Consider the following 19,300-nt stretch of genomic DNA (forward strand, 5'->3'; position numbering starts at 1 on the left):
GGCTCCGTGAATGGACGGGAATTGGTGCGCAGAGCTGCCAGCTGGCACGCAGGAGCCAGCCGCTCGCCGTACGCACACAGGGTCTTGCTGGAGCTGGGCTTTGTTTCGCTGGAAATTGGCTTATTCACACATCCCAGATGTTCCCTGTAAAAGAGAGAGCGCGCCCTCAAAAACACACGCGTTGTTGAAGGGGCTGCTGGAAAATAAATAAAGACCACATGACCTGGGACGGCTGTCCGACTCTGGGCAGTTCGGAGTCTGAGCTGGTTCCTTTACTTCCGCTCGGTACTGTTGAGTGAGCCTTCCTTTCCCAAGAGAACAAGATCCTAGCCACTGTGGTTGTGGTTTGAGGCTTCCTTGTAAATACTTGGAACACTGTATTCATATGCATTGAAGAACACTGACTTTTTTTTTTTTTTAAACAGACAGCAGAAAGCACAGAAGGACAAAAAGCACAACATAGCTTGAAACGGATGTGTGGAAAATATAATTACACTTTACAGATGATACTATTGCCTGTCAACTGTATTCTGTTAGAAGTGTTGTGGCACAATGGGCTAAGCTGTCATTTGTTATGCTAGTGTTCCACGCAGGAGCTCCAGTTTGAATCCCAGCTGCTCTACTTCTGATCCAGTTTCCTGCTAATGCACTTGGGAATGCAATGGGCTGTGACCCAAGTGCTTGGAACCCTGGCACCCATGAGAAAGAAGGACCCCAGTGGAGCTCTGGGCTCCTGGCTGTGGTCTACCATTGGACACTGTGGCTATAGTGAACTATCGAATGGGAGATCTTTCTCCCTTTCTGTCATGATGCCTTTCAAATATGTACATAAATACGTATAAATTCAACAAAGTTTATCTGTGTATTCCCCTGCCCCCAGCCCCGGCCTGAAGGCGAGCAGTGTCTATGACAGTAGGCACACCTTCCTAGGCTGCTGTGGTGTAATCTTCCCTTAAGGAATCAATGGTATGGGTACATTTATCTTCCCCCTGGGTCCAGAGCCCAGCCGTGCGGGATGTGAAACACCCTTCCTAAATTCTCAGCACCCCGTCCTCCCAGTTTCCGCTTCTCTCTGCTTCCTTCTCCCACGCTGTCCAGATCCGTCCAGCAGAGCTCCCTGGGCTCCGGAGGCACTGTCGCTTTCCTCCATGGGATGGTGCTGTGCTGTGCCTTGCACAATGACTGGGCACACAGTGGTTACGTCACCTCAGACAGAATGCTGCTTCCCTCCCCTTCCTCTCTCCGGTTTGCTCAATGTCCCCAGACTCTTCTTCCTGCCTCTCAGACCCAGTTGGACCCTGCCCTGGACTTCCTGCTGCTCTGCGCCTCCTCCTCTTCCTCCCCCTCCTCCTGGTCCCTAGTGTTGTCCAGTTACCTGCATTTCTCCAGCACTTAGTCAGTAGGGACTCCAGAAATCTATGCTGCTGGACATTCAGGACACCCTGGACATCCTGTGGGCTAGCATTTCCTCGTGTGCTTGGGCACCAAGGAAATGGAAGTCTAAAATGTGGGACTCTCGAGATGGCTTCCATGCAAATCACAGCTTCTTGCCGTGGAGTCAGACACGTTTCTCAGTGAGGAAGACAGACAGTGAAGCCCTTACACAGGGAACTGATCATCACAACACTGAGCACAGAATTGGACAGAGAGAGAAGGTCCACTGAGCCAAACTTTAGCAAACATTGAGTTAAAATATGGAAAGGTGCAATTCCCATTGACCAGTGTCCTGGCTCAGTGTCCTTACATGCTGACTTTTGACTAATAAAAGAACTTTGAGAAACTTACATACCCATCTACACAGAAAGCTAGCATCTAAAACTAACTTAAAATACTTATTCAGCAGAGAGACAGACAGATGTCAAGAGAGACAGAGAGCTCCCATCCTCTGATTCACATTCCCAAATCCACAACAGCCAGTCCTGGGTCAGGCGGAAGTCAGGAGCCAGAACTGAGTGTCCAGCCCAGGCCCTCTCCAGAGTGGACACATCATCTCAACCTCTGGACCGAATACCTGAATCTTAGCATGAGTTTAAAGAAGTTTTTGCTTGATAGATAGGAAATGTTAAATATTTCACAAAGTGAGATGAAAATTAACCATGCTTAGAGTATCTACTTTGTATTTATTTTTTTTAAGTTTATTTTTATTTGATAGGCAGAGTTATACAGAGAGAAGAAGAGGGAGAGCTTTTCCATCTGTTGATTCACTCCCCAAATGACTACAATGACAAGGATTGGGCCAAGTCGAAGCCAGGCCTAGCATTCCACTGAGGTCTTGCACATGGGTGGCAGGGCCCCAGCACTGGAGACATCTGATTGGATACATCTTCTGTTACTTTCTCAGGAGCATTAGTGGGAAGCTGGGATAGGAAGTGGAGCAGCTATGAATCAAACAGGGATCCGTATGGGATGGTGGCTTCACCAGGAATCTTATTTTAAAGTATTATTTAATAAAACATATTGTGACTACCTTATGGATTCGAGCATGGCACATCTGAAAAAAAAGCATGTACAATTTGCATTTACATGTTTAATTTCTTGTACTTTGAAAAATGGAGTCATCCTGCCAGAATTGCAGTTACTTTTAAAAGGCTGTTTTTTGGTCTTGTGTTACTTTGGATAGTCTGAATTACAGATCCTTCACGGGCCTGCATGGCCCTCCATCCTGCAAACATGTGTATGGGGTGGAGGGGACAGGAAACCTCAGGAGTGCAAGGCCTTTGCTCAGACTTTCATTTCTGTTTCTCCCGTGTCTTATGTTCCCTCCTGAAGCAAAGCAGCAAAACAGTATTTGAGACAAAATCTAAATGTAGAAAAAATACATTCAGATTTACAGAGTGAGGGAGAGACAGAGAAATCTTCCATCCCCTAGTTCACTCTGCTGAATGGCTTCAGCTGCTGAAACTGAGCCATCTGGAGCCAGCAGTCTCCTCTAGGCTTCCCCTGTAGGTGCAGGGGCCCAAGGACTTGAGTTGTCCTCTACTGCTATTCTAGAACATAAGCAAGGATCTGGATCGTAAATGGAGCAGCAGGAACAAGGACCGGTGCCCATATGGGACTCTGGCACTGCAAGGTGGAGGGTTAACCTGCTGAGTCACTTGAACACAGATTTCTCTGCAGTCCAGTCAGTATTGGCAGATACCCCTGGACACTGCTGCTCTCTAAGCCACCCTCGCCTGAGCATCCTTGGCAATGTGCTCAGGTCTTCCAGGTGAATGTGCATTGGAATTGCAGGCACACTAGCCTGGTCCATTGGCTTAGTTACAGCACAGGAGGAGTAGTGTGAGATGTGCCTGCTGACTGAGGCTCTGCAGAGAAGGTGGCCCTCGCCTTCCTGGAAACACGGGCTAACAGTCAGGAGACAAAGGTGGAAAGGCATCCAAGCTAATGTCTGGATCCGTTTTCTGTTGCTGCAGCCCAATGCCTGAGGTGGGTACTGGCGCAGACCAGGATGGTTACTTAGCTCTGTTTTAGAGGCTGGATGTCCAGACAGAATGGAGCCAGTCCTGCTCACTGTGAATAACACCACGGTGGGAGCCTGTGGGAGAGGGAGAGTTTGCATGGCAGGGGAGGGCAGGAGGCCAGAGAGGGGTGAGGGGCCAGTATTCCTCCTCTACCATGATATACTATTGGCAGCAACTAACCAGGATTCCGGGAGAATCACATCCTTGCAATGATCTCACCACCTTCCTCCCACTGGACTCAGCATTTTAAAGGGCCCATCATCTCCCTACACCATCCACATCCAAACTGTAGCACCCACGAAGTACAACAGAACAGTTCAACTCTCAGAGTGGTAGACAAGCAAAATGAAGGCCATGGAGCAGGCAAAGGAGCTGGGAAGCCTTTGTGGCCAGGCGAGATGCAGTCAACGGCACTGTGGTTCATTTTACCAGCCCTTCCATGGTTCCCAAGTGCTTGAGGAATGACCTGGTCTCCCAGAAGGACAATTGTCCTTGTGGTATGAGATGCTGTGAGTGTAATCTGGTCTCAGCCTCTGGGATGCAGGCCTGAGACCTTGGTAACTTACACTCTGCTACGTACTTCACACCCAAATACTCCCTCTGCCTAGAATCTGTCCACCAACTCATAAATCATTACTGTGAGTCTTCTCTTTTCAGTACAGGCACTCTTCCTTCCTCTCTTGCTGTGGTTTGAACATGGCTTGGCTCCTGAACACACGCAGGAGTCGAAACCCCTCCCCCCCAACCCTCTGCCAGTTTGCAAGGTCACAGACCTAAGAAGTTGGGGACTTCACTCAGTTACGATGTGTGTCAGTTGAGCCTTGTGGGAAGTCCTGGGGCTAACGAGGCCTAGGCCCTCAGAAGGACACTTCCACAAGAGGGTGGATTAAGAAGCTTGAGGGATGTTCTGCCTCTGGCTCACCCAGGCGGTCTTCCAGGGCCTGCATTCCACTGTTGCTGTCCGTCATCCTCAACAGACACCAATCCAGGAGGGCCATATTTCATGAAGTTGAAGCCCCAAAACTGAACTGTATGAGCTTCAGTTTCTCTCATGAGTCGCCAGTCTTCGCTGTTTTGATGCACATCTTTTATAACAATGTCTTAAAATGAGGCCTACTACTATGCCAGCTGGATATGCTGTCTTGGTCTAGCTGGACCTTGAATTCACGGTGTTGGAAACCCACTGACACCTAGGAAGCTGCATTTTTGTCCACAGGGCAGGTGCTGCAGTATTTCTGTGTTCTGTAGAATGCAGTACCCACTAGGGTATAGTTAGGCATCCCCCACATCTCCCAGGGCTTCCTTCTTTTTTCCCCAGGGCGTGCTCCAGCCCAGATAGAACCCCACTGGCTTAGTTAGCAGTGTTTCTGAATTGTCAAGACAAGAAATGCTCTTCATCCTTGTCTGTGCCGAGTACAGCTCCCAGTATGTGGTACTTCCATCACGGAGTGTTTAGGGGGTTGTCACAGCTGGGACATTCGCATCCCTGCAACTTCATGTTGATGTTGAAGCTGAGTCATCAAGGCAGCAGCACTAAGAAGCAGAACCCTTCGGAGGTGATCAGCCCACGAGGGCTCTGCTCTCAGGTGGAGAATCTGCACCCTCACAGAGGGTTTGAAGCAGCAGGTTCGTGTGTAGCCCTCTTGTGCCATATGTGTACAAGCAACAGACAGCATCTAGGAAAAAACAGAGGTGTCCTCTGTGAAGCAAAGAACAAGCCTTCAGAGTCTGAACCTACTGATGCTTCGTTTAGGATTCCCCCCGCCCTGCCTTCTCCATAAATTATCCAGTCTAATAGACCCTCATCCTGCGTCAGTCACAAACTAAGCAGTCAAGGAGTTCCTGAAAAACAGCACACAGACAGTGGGGTTGTGGTCAGTGCTCCCTTTCCTGGGTAGCAGCGTCTATGAGCATCATGTTCACAAGCTCAGGCAGAGCCACGGGGAAGCCTGTAGGTGTGAGCTGACTTGTTTTGTAAGGTGCTGGGTGGAAGAGGGTGGTCAGATGCCTTGCAGCCGCCAAGTGGCCTCCATGTATTTAGACAGGTGCCATTGTTAAGGTCTGGGGCAGTGGATGGGAGTGGGAGGGAGCTGTCTGCTAGGACTGCTGTGTATGGTGAGGGGAGGGCTGGCCTGCCGCCCAGAGCCCAAGAAGCAACGGAATAAGCATTCACTGACTGGTCTCTGAGAATTCATTATAAATGGATGGAATCCATTAGATTCCTTATGGACAGTGACAGTAATGAACCACCTACACACATGGTCCCTCTGTTAATACAGGGTCTGGATTTATGGAAGCCAACAATGTACCCAGCTGAAAACCCAGACACCCTTGAGGATAGGCCTGGCTGTTGATCACTGTGAGTGCTCTCGGCTCTTGCTTCTTCCTGCAGCCCACAACATGGACTTCAGTGAGCACAGCAATTCCACAATCAAAGTTAGACACCCAGGCCAGGAGCAGGAAGCTGCAAATCCTCAGGGAGACAGGACACCCCTCAAGCTTCATAATCAACCCTCCCACACAAGCACCCTCCTGAGAGCCTAGCTCCCTTTGGCCCCAGGGCCTTCTATTAGGCTCACCTGCCAAATGTCATAACTGGAATAAGTCCTCAGCCTCTTAGGTTCATGAAGTTGCAAACTTGGGGGTTTCAACTCTTGTATAGTTCAGAAACCAAGCCACGTTCAAATTACAGCAAGAGAGGAAAGAAGAAACCAATATTTAGCCTACTGTTCGGTTTAGAGGAAAGACAAGACCAGGGAGCACACAAAACCTTATATTAAGGTTTATTTATTTATTTGAAAGACAGAGAGAGAGATTGATTTTCCATTCATTGGTTCACTCCCCAAAGGGCTACAACACTCGGGTTTCAGCCAGACTGAAGTCAAGAGCCAGGAACTCCATCCTGGTCTCCCATGTTTGTGGCATGGTCCCAAGCACTTGGATCATTGTCCACTGCAGTTACAGGAAGCTGGATCAGAAACAGAGCAACTGGGATTCAGTATAATAGGTGGTATGACTTAGCTTGTTGTGTCAAAACACTAGACTCCAAGCCTGATTTTGTACAAGCCACTGATATATGTAGACTTCTGTATGGGTTTCACCTGAATTCTGACTAATTCAGATTTCTGGTGTCATCTGGTCTTATGAGCTACTTGCCCCATCTAAATGTCTTGTTGGCTGTTGCTTCTGGAGGTAAGGCTCACCTTCTGCTCACACTGCTGGTGTGCCCAACACCTTGGGTTGCTCAGGGCTCTGCCTAAGGCCATCCAATCTCAAGGTGCCTAAAAAAGCCGGCAGTTGGGTGTACTAGGGACTTGTGACATCAGCCAGATGGGCATTAAGACTCTTGGTTGCGCAAACTGTACCCAGACATCCCTGGGGCATAGTGTCAGGGCTCTGTAATTTACTCCCGGAGGAGCCACACAGATGGGAATTCATTACTCCTGGGATTTACATCTTCAGAGATAGTCCCCCTTTGTGTTTTAATTACATATGCTTAAATCTTCCACTTTGCAGCTGACACAAAGATGTCCTGGGGGATGCCTAGCTCAAAGGGAAAAGAAGGAAAACTTGATTGGGCTGTGAAAGGAATAATTGTAGAGCTATCCATGCTGGGGAGTGGACTTCAAGGTGTAAGAACAATGAGTCTTCCAGGATTGATGTGCTTTTCCAGTAAAGAAGACCAGTGCTTATCAATGAGAAGAACTAGATAAAGCTGTTAGAATTCCAGTCCCAACAAAAAGAGATTACATCTGTGAGTCTGGGTCAAAATATTGTGCTTAAACCCAACTTAGCTGCAGGGAGCCCAAAGAATCTGCACAGGGTAATTTCCTCGGTAGAAAAGGAGGGCTGGGGAAGGGTGTTACCGTGGGCGTCAGGAGTCCGAGAGAACTGGGTTCCAGCACTTCTGCCTGTTTGTTTCAAGCTGCTACAACAAAAACTGCAGATTGGGTAGACTCAACAGAAAAGAAGGAGATTTCTTACAGTTCTGAAGGCTGAATAGTCCAGGAGGACCTCTGCATGATGGCATCCCAGAAGGGCAGAGAGCGCGAGAGAACAAGGGGAAAAGGGAGGGTCAGATGGCCTTTAGAACCAATCCAATCTTGTGATAGAGACATCGACCCTTTGATGGGGCGGTGCACCGGTGTCCTGATCATTTCTTACTGGTCCCCATTCCTACCACAGGCATGAGGAGTGAGTCTCCAACGTGCTGATTTTGGGGGACACATTCAACCATAACCCCATATTTTACTACCTCTCTGGGAAGGAGGACATGGTACTCATTTGACAAGGATAACATGAGGATTAAATAAGAAGTTACAGGGCCTGGTCCTGGGTGCTACAGGGTAGATGCGCAGGAGAACTGGGAGCAGTGTGATGAGTAAGGGCTCGGCTACCCTGAGCTCAGCCAGCCCCATTCTCTTAACTGCTCTGTGACTTTGCACATGTCCACTCACCTTACCGAAATGAGGTCGATGATAGTGCTGTGATAAGAGTTGTATGACATCGTAAATGGGCTTCCCATCCGTCTACATTCTTGACCTTGTCCCTGAATCCCAAATTGTTGAACACTGCTGGAGAAGGTTGAGAGGTGAGTATTGAGCAAACTTCTAACATTTGTTGGGCTACATAATATTGATGTTCCAGAATCTATAATCCTGGGACAGGCAGAAGCCAGGAGCTTGGAACTTCATTTGGTTGGCATGGACGCCTTGCTCAACATTGGGTCTTCATTTGGGGTGGCAGGGACCCAAGCACTCAGACAGCCTTCTGCTGCTTTCCTAAGAGCATTAGCAGGGAGCTGGATAGGAAGTGGAACATCTGTCACTGATGCCATCACTCACGTGGGATGCTGGTGCCTCGGCAGCTTAGCCTGCTGTCCCACAGTACTGGTCCATTATCTTTGATTTCATTCCAGTCGATTCCCTACAAACCTGGTAACCCTTACCATATCTGTTTCCATTTCTCTCACTTGGCCTTGTGCCTTCTCTCAGACCTCATGGCACATGTTGTGGAAGGTGTGGGACCATGCAGTGTAAGTTGCTGAGTGGACTCCCTCCTCCTATTTCTTGTAGATCTTTACCATTCTATGTAATGGAAGAGAAAGATCTCTAGCTTAGACTCCTCCTCCCCTTGCCTTCCCTCTGAAACTCTCATTTTTTTTTTTTCCTATTCCTTGCGCCTTCTAAAAAACACTTCACATTCAGGAAATGAGCTCAAGGTCTAGGAATTATCAACAGATACTTCAGGAGTCTTCCTGTCTTTCCCAGTGTACTCTCCTTGCTTATCACGTCTTCCTGCAATCTTAATGAACTTCCATGCACAGAAGTATGGAAGACCAGCATTCTTCTTTCTTGTTTTTTTTCAATTAAAGATTTATTTTATTTGATAGGCAGAGTTGCAGAGCGGAGAGAGAGAGAGAGAATATTGATGGCACAAACCCTCACACTGAAGCCATCTTCTGCTGCTTTCTCAGAGTCATGAGCCGGGAGCTGGATCTGAAGCAGAGCAGTTGAGACTTAAATGGGTGCTCTGATTTGGGACGCCAGCGTTGTAGGAGGTGCTTAATCGGCTGTGCCACAATGCCAGCCCTTCTTTCCTATTCTTAGAAACTCAGTTTACACCTGCCACATGGACACCTTGCTCAGCATCAGCTGAACTCCTCTTCCATGTTGTGCTGCTTTTTCCTCCTGTGCTTCTCATGATGTTAGCGTCTGGGTAAGCCATGCTCCTAGTCCCTTCACCGTCTCCACCTCCTCCTCTCACTGTGCTGCACAGGGAGAGAACCTCCTCTTTCATTTTCTACATGGCTGTCTTAGCCTCAATCCCTCTACTATGAAGCAATGGCAAAGCTCTTCCATTGATCTTCCCAACTCCATTTGTCACCCTCATCCCACGTCTCTTTGGTGGCAAGAAGTAATCTGATGCACTCCAACCCTCCTCCATGCCCTTCTAGCATGCTAGAAATGAAAAGACAGACTGTGCTGAGGGCTTTCTGCCTCTGCCGTAGTTACCAACGAGCTCCTGAGACATTCTCATGAAAGTCACACACGAAACAGAGATGCTTGTTGCCTTAGTCTGTTCTCTGATTCTGTAGCAAAATGCTTGAGATGGGCAATTGATCAAGTCCAAGGGCATGGTGTAAGCACATGTGCAGTAGCTGGTAAGGGCCTTTGGGGGCATAACAACACAACAGGCCTGGAACAGAGACAGCAAGCTGGCTCACTCTCTCTCAACTAAAGGATCCATTGATGTCATAATGGGATCCCACCCTCACGATCTCATCAGATCACTGTTACTCCCCAAATGTCCCATCTTCAAATACTGTGGATCTAAGACTTTGGGGACTGTATTTTGTTAACACATGAACCTGTGGCTAATATGTCCAAATGGCAGCACTCTTCATTGTGATCAGCCAGCACAAGAAAAATTAGATGAAATCATTGCAAAAACTGGGGTAACATTGTCTTGTACTGTTTATTGATCGAGCAAACGGATGAATATATTTATGATGTTTATGATGGTTCGTTGCTAAGATAGCAGTGTTACCTAGGGGGCAGCACTTGGCACAGCAGTTAGGATGTTGCTTGGGATGCCTACATCCTATTCCCATGTCTGGATTTGAATCGCGCTCCAGTCCTGATTCTAGTGACCTGTGAGGACGCACACCCTGGGAAGCACCAAGTGATGGCTTAACTGCCTGAGTTCCTGCCACTCACCTGGGAGAACTTCACTGGCATTTATCTTAAGGTGGTGACATTGTATATATTTAAATTCTATTTTATTTTTGTATCTATTTAATGTATCATAGCTTAATTTTGAATGTTATGAAAAAAAATCAACCTTCTAATTTTAAAAGCTCTAGTATATATAGCTAGATAAAGGTTAACTCCCCGGTCTTTTCCTTGAGGCTGTCCAAGGATTAAGTATTCATCGCCTCACTGCTCAATGTTAGCTTACTGTCCATTTAAAATGCCTTAATTATTTCTAAATTTAAGGAGCATGTCTTTCTCTTTTGCCAAGAGTTCCTGGGCATAAACTGCCCTGAGGGAGAACTTCCCATGTAGATGTAATTTGATAATTGATGTCACAATGTCCCAAGAACAGTACAATAAATTTTCCCTCAGGGAAAGTAGCCTAAGGCTAATTTGACAATCTTGGTGGATCCAGAGAAGGTGAACATATTTGTTTATGATACAAGAAAATCCAACGGGAACTTTGCACCCTGAGTTGCACTGAACATTTTGCAGGAGACACCAGGAAGAATCTTTGGATGTTTGAGACCAATATTAGTCAACAGTTGGTCAGCCCAATCTGCAATAAGCAGAACCATCTAATTCAGGAAACCCAGACGTACCTCGCAAAGACTTAATCTCCCATGCACATCCTCTAGTCCTCAACTTCAGGTTGTTGTAGTTTTGAATTTTTTTTACGAGCTCATCTTCCTGCCCTCCTAGGCCATGGGTGCCTCCAAGACTTTGGGTCCCATCTTTGTCAGGCTGGTTGGGGGAGTGTGAGGCATCCACTGCCTGTCAGCTACATGTGCTGCTGGTGGGCCAGGCAGTAAGCATAGGTTGGTATTTATTCAAGCCACACACTGGAGGACACACATCTGAGTAGACTCTTGCTTGGAGTTCATTGACTTTGTGCCTCATCAAATTTGCCAAGAGTTCAACCATTTCACCTGCAAATATTTTCTCTTGGGGACCCGACTATATGTATGATAAGCAACTTGTCATTTGTGTCACAAGTCTCTGAAGTTCTGCAAAGTTCTTTGTGTATTTATGATCATATCTATCATTCTTTTACGCTTTATTTTTGTCATATCTATTACTATTTCTTCAAGGTCATTGATCTTTTCTTTTTCAAGAAAAGTATTGATTTTCATCTAGTTGAAAGGCAGCAAAAGAGGGAGAGAGCGAAAGAGTATGAATGCAGGCACTTTCATTCTCTGGCTACTCCCGAATTCCACAACAGCTGAGACTGAGCCAAAGCAATGCTGGGAGCCAACAGCTCAACAGAGTCATCCCTGACGAGTGTGTGGATGCCGATTGCCTGATCCATCACTTTGGACTTCCAGGATCTACAGTAGCAAGAGTAGAGCTGGGACCGCATCTCGGCCCTTCACTGTGTGACGGAGTATCTTAACGACCAGGTCAAGTGCCAACTCACAGATCTTTCTTTAGCTCCACAGCAGGTGAGAGGATTTTGAGGCATTGACAGAAACAATGGAGGCACAAAATTTTGTCATGGCCAGGCAAGAAAACAACTTACCTGGGTTTAACAAGAAAGATGGAGAGCAAGGACGATGGAGCTGGGTTGTGGCTGAACCCCAAAGATGGAGACAGCAAGGGGATCTAGGCAGGCAGACAACACTGAGAGAAGTTCATGTACCAAACCAAACTCGGGGAAGGTTGACAGCATTGGGGCCTGGAGAGCTGTTGTGCTGGGCAGGGGGACATTGCGTGCAGTGACCTGTGAGGACAAGGAAAGAGCTGTCCTCTGGCTCTCCAGGCCCTGCTGCTGCGTGAGATTCGGGACCTGTGCACAACCCTGGCTGCTGTGCAGCAGGCAGAAGCTCAGAATGACTGAGGCTCACTTGCCTTGATTGCTTAGTAGCCAAATGGAAGTTAGACTGGTCAAGCAATTACAGAACATTCTTCTTACACATACATGTGTCCATGCACATATAGACCTATGAATACTTCACATTTGAAGTTATATATGACACCACACAACCCAGCTGGTCCTGCTGGAAATCACATTTGTGTTTCATAGAAAGGCAGATGTCCAAGGAGTCATTCAGAATCTTTTGCAGAAGCTCACTATTGGGAAAAGATTTGGGTATTTGTGTGGAGTGCCCAGAACAACAAAAGATTTGTTTGAAAAGTAGCAGCTCTGTAGCCAAGATGGCATATGTAACATCCTCAAAGAATCCCAGGCGTCATTTATGCCAGCCTCAGAACATACCAGGAAGGAGCAGTGCTACCTAAGTGTTAGCAGCTGCCCATGGCTGACATGCTTTTGCTGAGAGGAGAGCTGAGACACGGCTTTCATGGTGCATGAAGAACTATAGAAAAAATGTGGTTAACAATGACAAATGGACATGATATCCAGCAGTGGTAGTGAATGTCACAGCAGGGCATGACAGGGCTGTTTTAAATGACTTAAAAAGCAAGCAAGTTCCCTATATATATCCCTGGAATCTAGGCCCTCAGAGACAGGCGTTTTGAATTTCCATGAAGAGGAAGCAAAACAGTGAAAAATAATGGAGAACATTTGCTTGAAAAAAAAAAAAACACGTTGCTTTAAACACGAAACGTGTTACCCACCATGGGCTTCTTCCCCTGTGCCTCCTGTCTGTACGCTGCTGGGCTGTTAACAGAGATGCTGGGCTGCAATCCTGCAACCTGAAGACAAACGCTCACGAAGAGTGTTGAAACAGGAGACCTTAGGGGCCTGGGTTCTGGAGAGCTCACATGACCACCCAGCGTAATCTCCTTCTGCATTCAGTGACTGTGGCTGTACCTTCAGCTCCTGACACGTAACATGACCAGACTGAGAAGCATCACTGCGACTGTTCCTTGCTAATAGAGGTGAAGCTAAATCCAATCAGAGTCCCCACCTCTGCTTCTCCAGTAGAAGTGAAGTTCTCTACTTCCTCGTTACCCAGCATGTGTTATGCAAATTGAGCAGAAGCAATGCCACTAGGAAACAGAGCTTTGCTTATTATTATTATTATTATTTAAGAATAAAAGCAGAGTATGGTGAATTCGATTTTCTGGATGAGTAGCCTAACTCTACCTTCGGTTCTAATGCAGCTACATGTTGAACAGATGACTCTTGACCTGCGCGTAGGCTTGCAAGAAAGTCTGGGAAGTTTTAAAAAAACTAAAGTAAGCTTGACATGTTATAAAAAAAATAGCTCACTACGAACTATAGACTTACATGTAAAGCACAAAGCAATGAACACTTTCAGAAAGATCACAAAAGGCTGATACAAAAGAAGAAAACTGGTACACTGAACTTCATTACGTTGAAAACTGAACTCTGCGAGCTACCCTGGTATGAGGATGAAGAAGCAAGCTACAGAATGGGACAAAGGACAGGAAACCGGAATAAAGACACACTCTCAAAACAGCAAATCCCATCAGCGTGCGGACATAGGCAGGAGAGATGCCACGCTGTAAAGGACACACATATGGCAAGTGGTCACCATCACTACCATCAGGGAAAAATGCAGCTGCAAACCACAAGAAAGTGTTGCCCCATTCCTAGCAAAATGGCTGAAACAGAAACTAGTAACGGCACAGAATGCTGGCAAGTACAGGGAGTATAAGGAGTCATTCAAACACACCCTCTGGACCCGGCGCCATTCCCTGCTCCCCACAGCTCGCAAAATTCATGCCTCTTCAGCCTCCACCAATCAGATGTAACGCAGCATTTCACCAGAAAATCCCCCACCCCATCTCCCAGCCCCTTCCCCAACCCAGTCTACTTACCAACCACCTGTGACAGTCTCAGGCACCAGTCCCTGGGGCCTGCCCTCCTTCTCTCCCAATCCCTGCCCCCCAACATCTGGCAGGCTCACCTGAATGACATAAAAGAGCCCCCAGGTGCGTCCCCCCTTCTTCTCTCTCCCTTTCTCATCCCCCACCACCTCCATCCCATTCCTGCCCCGCTGGAATAAACCTCCAAAAATGCTTCCTTGTGTCTGGTGTTTTTGGCTCACTGTGAAAGAACCAGGCTGCGGGGATTAGCTGCGCATATAGTGTAAGAACTCTCAGAACTTCACGTGGGTTAGACAAGTAACAGGGAGAAACTGGATCACCCAACCATTGCCAGTGGGGGTGAAATATCACTACAGAAAAGAGCTTGCCTCACTCGCGAAACAAAGAACATATATGAATGTTTATAGTAGTTTTATGTTTATTTATTTATATTTGAAAGGCAGAATTGCAGCGAGAAGGAGAGACACACAGAGAACTTCCATCTCTGGTCCACTCCTCAAGTAACCACAACGGCCCAAGCCAAATTCACCTGAAGCTAGGAGCAAAGAGCCAGGAGCTTCTTCTGGGTCTTCCAGGTGGCTGCAGGGGCCTAAGGTCTTGGGGTTTCCTCGGCTGCTTTCCCAGACTATTATCAGGGAATTGGATTGGAGGTGGAGTAGCTAGAACATAAACTGGCACCTACATGAGATTCCGGCCATGCAGATAGAGGCTTAAGCTACTATACTGTGGCACCGGGTCCAGTAGCTTTATCTTTTATAGCCTCAATGAGTGAGTAGTTAAATGATTCATATAAGTAGCATTCATATCAAGAAATATTAAAAAATGAGCACAAAATTGATGGATGTAGACAATTTAGAGGAATCTCCAGGTAATTACGCTGAGTGGGAAAAAAAAAGTTAACCCCCAAAGATCACATAGTGTATGATTCTGTTTACCAAAAAGTTTGGATATGACAAAATCCTAAACATGGAGAAAGATTAGTACCAGAGCTTATGAGGGGATGTAGGCAGAAGGAAGGTAAGTGTGATTAGAAAACAGCAGGATTTGGAGGGGATGGCATTGTAGCCCAGGTCTGGTACAGTGGCACCACGAGTTAAGCTGTTGCTGTGATCCGGCATTCCACAGAGGAATACCTTGAGTCCGAGCTATTCCACTTCCAATCCAGCCCCCTGCTAACGTGCCTGGGAAGGCAGCAGAAGATGGCCCAAGCACTTGAGAGACCCAGATGACGTTTTTGTCTCCTGGCTTTGGTGTGGCTCAGCCCTGGCAGCTGCAAGGAATTCGAGAGTGAATCAGTAGATGGAAGAACTGTCTCTTGGTATCGCTGTGCCTTTCAAATAAATAAATAAAAATCATTCATAAGAAAAGGACAGCCTGTGGGGTCCTTGTGTGGTTAGAATAATCCATGGGAATATTGCATCACTATTGGAGATGCAGTATTCTGTCTTCGGCAGAAGCTGGGTAACATGTACGTGAGCCATCTATTATTTTTTACAACTGCACATGATCTCAATCTGTAATGACTTCAATGTAAAATATTTAATTTTAAGGAAAGCAAATATATTAAGAAACCAACACATTGAAACCAAAAGATGAACGATATGTAAACTTTCAGCAAAGATGAATATCAATAGCCAGGATCAACACAATTAAATCCGTGACAAAATGGGAGATACGGAACTAAGCCAAGTGTCCTGGGTGTCTCTGGGCTGAAGCACCCTCATTTTAGCTCTGAGGATGCCCAGAGGTTGAGTTTGTACAAACAAGCAAATGTACTGAACATACAAGGAAACAAGTCACCATGAAGCAGAGGCAGTGGATATGTAAACCCTAAAAGGCAGACCTCAAAGGACATCAGGGGCTTTTTTGGGACACTAAGAAATGATTAGCGTAAGGAGTGGTCAGGCTCAGTAAAAGGTAAAAATAAAAACAAGGAACAAGGGGCTTGATTTGGCCCAGCAGGTACGATGCCTGTGCCTGGGTGTCTGACTCCAAGCCCTGACTCTAGCTCTCTGCTAACACAGACCCTGGGAAGCTCAAGTGACTGTCTGCACCCACATGGGAGAACTGGATTGAGCCTCGACTCTCGGCTTTAGTTCAGACTAGTCCCTTCTGTTGCCGGCATTTAAGAACTGGACCTGTCAAATATAGTTACAAACAAATGCAAAATGACTATGTGCAGACTAGCAGTGCGATAGAATTTATAGAAGAAAATGTTATTCTTATTAAAGTTATAAATGCAATAGGTCACCATGTCTTCTCTGCGTTGCATAGAGGGCCAGCTAACACAAGTCAGAGGAGAAACCAGAGACTAAATGAGAAAATTGTTATGATTTGCATGATTGTCTTCATATGAAACTCAGAAGAATTTGCAGAAAAAAATCATTAGATTTAATGACAACCTACCAAGATGGCTAGACTCTAAAGCCATATACACACATCAATAGATAAATTCTCAAAGTGGTTGCCCTAGGTTAGTAGTTTAAAAGATTAATGACCTAGGACCCAGCATGGTGGCCTAGCAGCTAAAGTCCTCGCCTTGCACACGCTGGGATCCTATATAGATGCTGATTCGTGTCCCAGCGGTTCTGCTTCCCATCCAGCTCTGTGCTTGTGGCCTGGCAAAGCAGTCGAGGACGGCCAGACCCTTGAGATCCTGCACCCACATGGAGACCCAGAGGAGGCTCCTGGCTCCTGGCTTTGGATTGGTTCAGCTCTGGCCGTTGCAGCCACTTGGGGAGTGAATCAATGGATGGAAGATCTTCCTCTCTGTCTCTCCTCCTCTCTGTACATCTGATTTTCAAATAAAAATAAAATAAACCTTTAAAAAGTTAATTACTTACGGAAAGTGTAACAAAAGGTCTGTAGGACTTTCATAGAGAAAACCTTAAATCTAAAAGAAAAGCAGAAAAAAAAAAGAATTCAGTAGATCGAGAGTTATATAATGCTCATGGTTTTCCTTCTCCAACTGACCCACTTTCTTTGTAAATACAAATTCTTTGTAAAAAAAAAAAAAGTGAAATCACTTTTGAGAATGTAGCAATTGGAAGAGAACTGTGACCACCCACAAGTATCAAAATTCCAACAGTATTTTTACGGAGCTATATATAAAAGCTGTGGCATATGTCTTGTCGGATGGGTCTTTTGATTTCTTTCTGCCTGCAGTCACGGTGTCCGGTTCTGAAGCAGCCTCCTGGAATTCTGCAGCCTTGGCTCCAGAGCAAACCGGCTGTTGTTGATGTCTGTGGGCAGAGACGAGGGAGCTCTCCAGGATGAGCAAGGCAGGATTCGGCCTCCCAGACCTTTGTCTCGTTTCCATAGGCGACAAGAATGTCCGTGTGTTCTGTGTTCTGCTACTTGATCCATTACAGCCAATCACTTCGTGGCATTGATCTGTATTTATATCAGACTCCCATTTACCTCCTGCACTTCAATATCCACGTTGCTTAGAATGTCCTCCCATGCCTCCTGGCAATATGTCTTCTGGAACTCATTCAGAAAAACACTTCAAATTTGACATTTGCTGGACGTTTCTGGACATGTTTCACTTTCTCACTTGAAATAAGCTTGTATTTCCCCCTGGGGAAGACTCTGTTTCTTCTTCTGGTCCTCGAGAGACAGCTCTTTTCTCGCCCAAGGTCTTTGAACCACCCCGGAGCTGCAGGTGGCCTGGGTGTCTTCCATGCCGCTCACTATTCTCCCATCTTCCCATCTGTAGCCTTCGTGAGTTCGGCCATTTAATTCAGTCAGTCCTCTTTCTTGGTTAATTTTAGCTTCTGATCTTCTGCCACTGTATCTGACATTGCCCTCATCTTTTCCCCTTAATGGTTTCAATGTCCTACACCCTGAACTTGCTTCCTTGACTTCCTCTAGTGGCTTTGACTGGCGCATCTGCTTGCCTGCTCACTCCACAGTATGCACCTCAGATCCGGCCATTAGCTGTCTCTCTAGGTCTAACACACATGACTCTCTGACATTCAGTATATGATAGAATGGAAACTCCCCTATGAGGTCAGACACGTTCATGAGACTTGTTGGGGTCAATGAAATGAACAGAAGCTTCCCCATACAGGGCATTTTTTCTCTTCCTCTTAGCATGATGCCCAGAGTCAGTTGGGACTTTGATGGTTCCTAAATGGTGCACAGAGCCATCTTGCCTTCCTCTTGACTTGCTTGGACACATGGGTTGAACATGACATAATCTTTGATTTTTAAACTTACTGGGAATTTCTCTTCTTGATTTTGATGCTGTAGCAGCCATGGCTTCTTTTTCTTTGATTCTTCTTTTCAGTTTTCCCTTTCGTTTCCTCTGGCATTCTGGCCCCAAGAGAACTCTGTGAAATCAGAAATCTGAAGCTAGTTGACAAGAATTCTCTCTGTAATTTTTTTTTATATTTAAAACTATTCTAAGACCGAACTTTAATAAGTTCATGTAAGGGAGTGAGGTCAGCAAGTTCGTGGACTTGGAAGCGCCAGCCACAGAAACACCAAAGCAGAGATACAATCATGGTGATTTTTGAAAAAGGCCACACACACACACACACACACACATACACTCCAGAAACTGACTGCCATTATTGAATCTCTGGAAATAAAGAATCAACCACAACCAGAAGAATTTCCAATCAAGGGAACACAACACATACAGACACACATGCAGAACAGTAGGAAGTGTCTCCCACACCCCCGGCACGATCAGAAGGAACTGTCGGTTACTGATTCGCTCTCTTCAGATAGGAGAGCATCTCTGCTTCCAACCCAAGATGGGCTCCCAGTGAAACTGTCAGATGTATCTTGACGATAGGATGCTGGACTGTCTGCCATTGTCTGTACCAACAATGTCAGGACACACTTAAACAACAGAATGATGGACTTGGGACTGCTTATGAAGGACTACACTATTGTAATAATATGGGAAAATCATTTCTGGGAGGGAAATGGAGGAGGGGCTAATGGAAAACCAAGAGCCTATGAAATTGTTATCGTTAAATTAAGAAGAGAGAGAGAAAGCAATGTCTGTGTGCAGTGCTTTAACCTGTTTGTAGGTTACTCAGGACAAAAGTTTCTGCTTTTTGTAACTAAAGTTTGGGTGAAGAAAGGACAACACACTTAGAGTGTGTGCTGGGAGAGATCCTGAAGGGCAGGCCTGTGTACTGTGGCACAGGGACAACAGACCTGGAGCTAGCCAAGAGAAACCATCTGTGTTTGAAAAGGATATTTAAGACCCTACAAGGCAGCTTCAGGATCACAGGACAGTCAAGACCAGTTGCCTACATAAGGAGAAATGGAGAAAAACCCCACTTAGAAGTTCAGACAGGATGTACACTG

The sequence above is a fragment of the Ochotona curzoniae genome, unplaced genomic scaffold, assembly GCF_017591425.1.
Source record: "Ochotona curzoniae isolate NIBS_2020 unplaced genomic scaffold, NIBS_Ocur_1.0 contig_4064, whole genome shotgun sequence".
NCBI lineage: Eukaryota > Metazoa > Chordata > Mammalia > Lagomorpha > Ochotonidae > Ochotona > Ochotona curzoniae.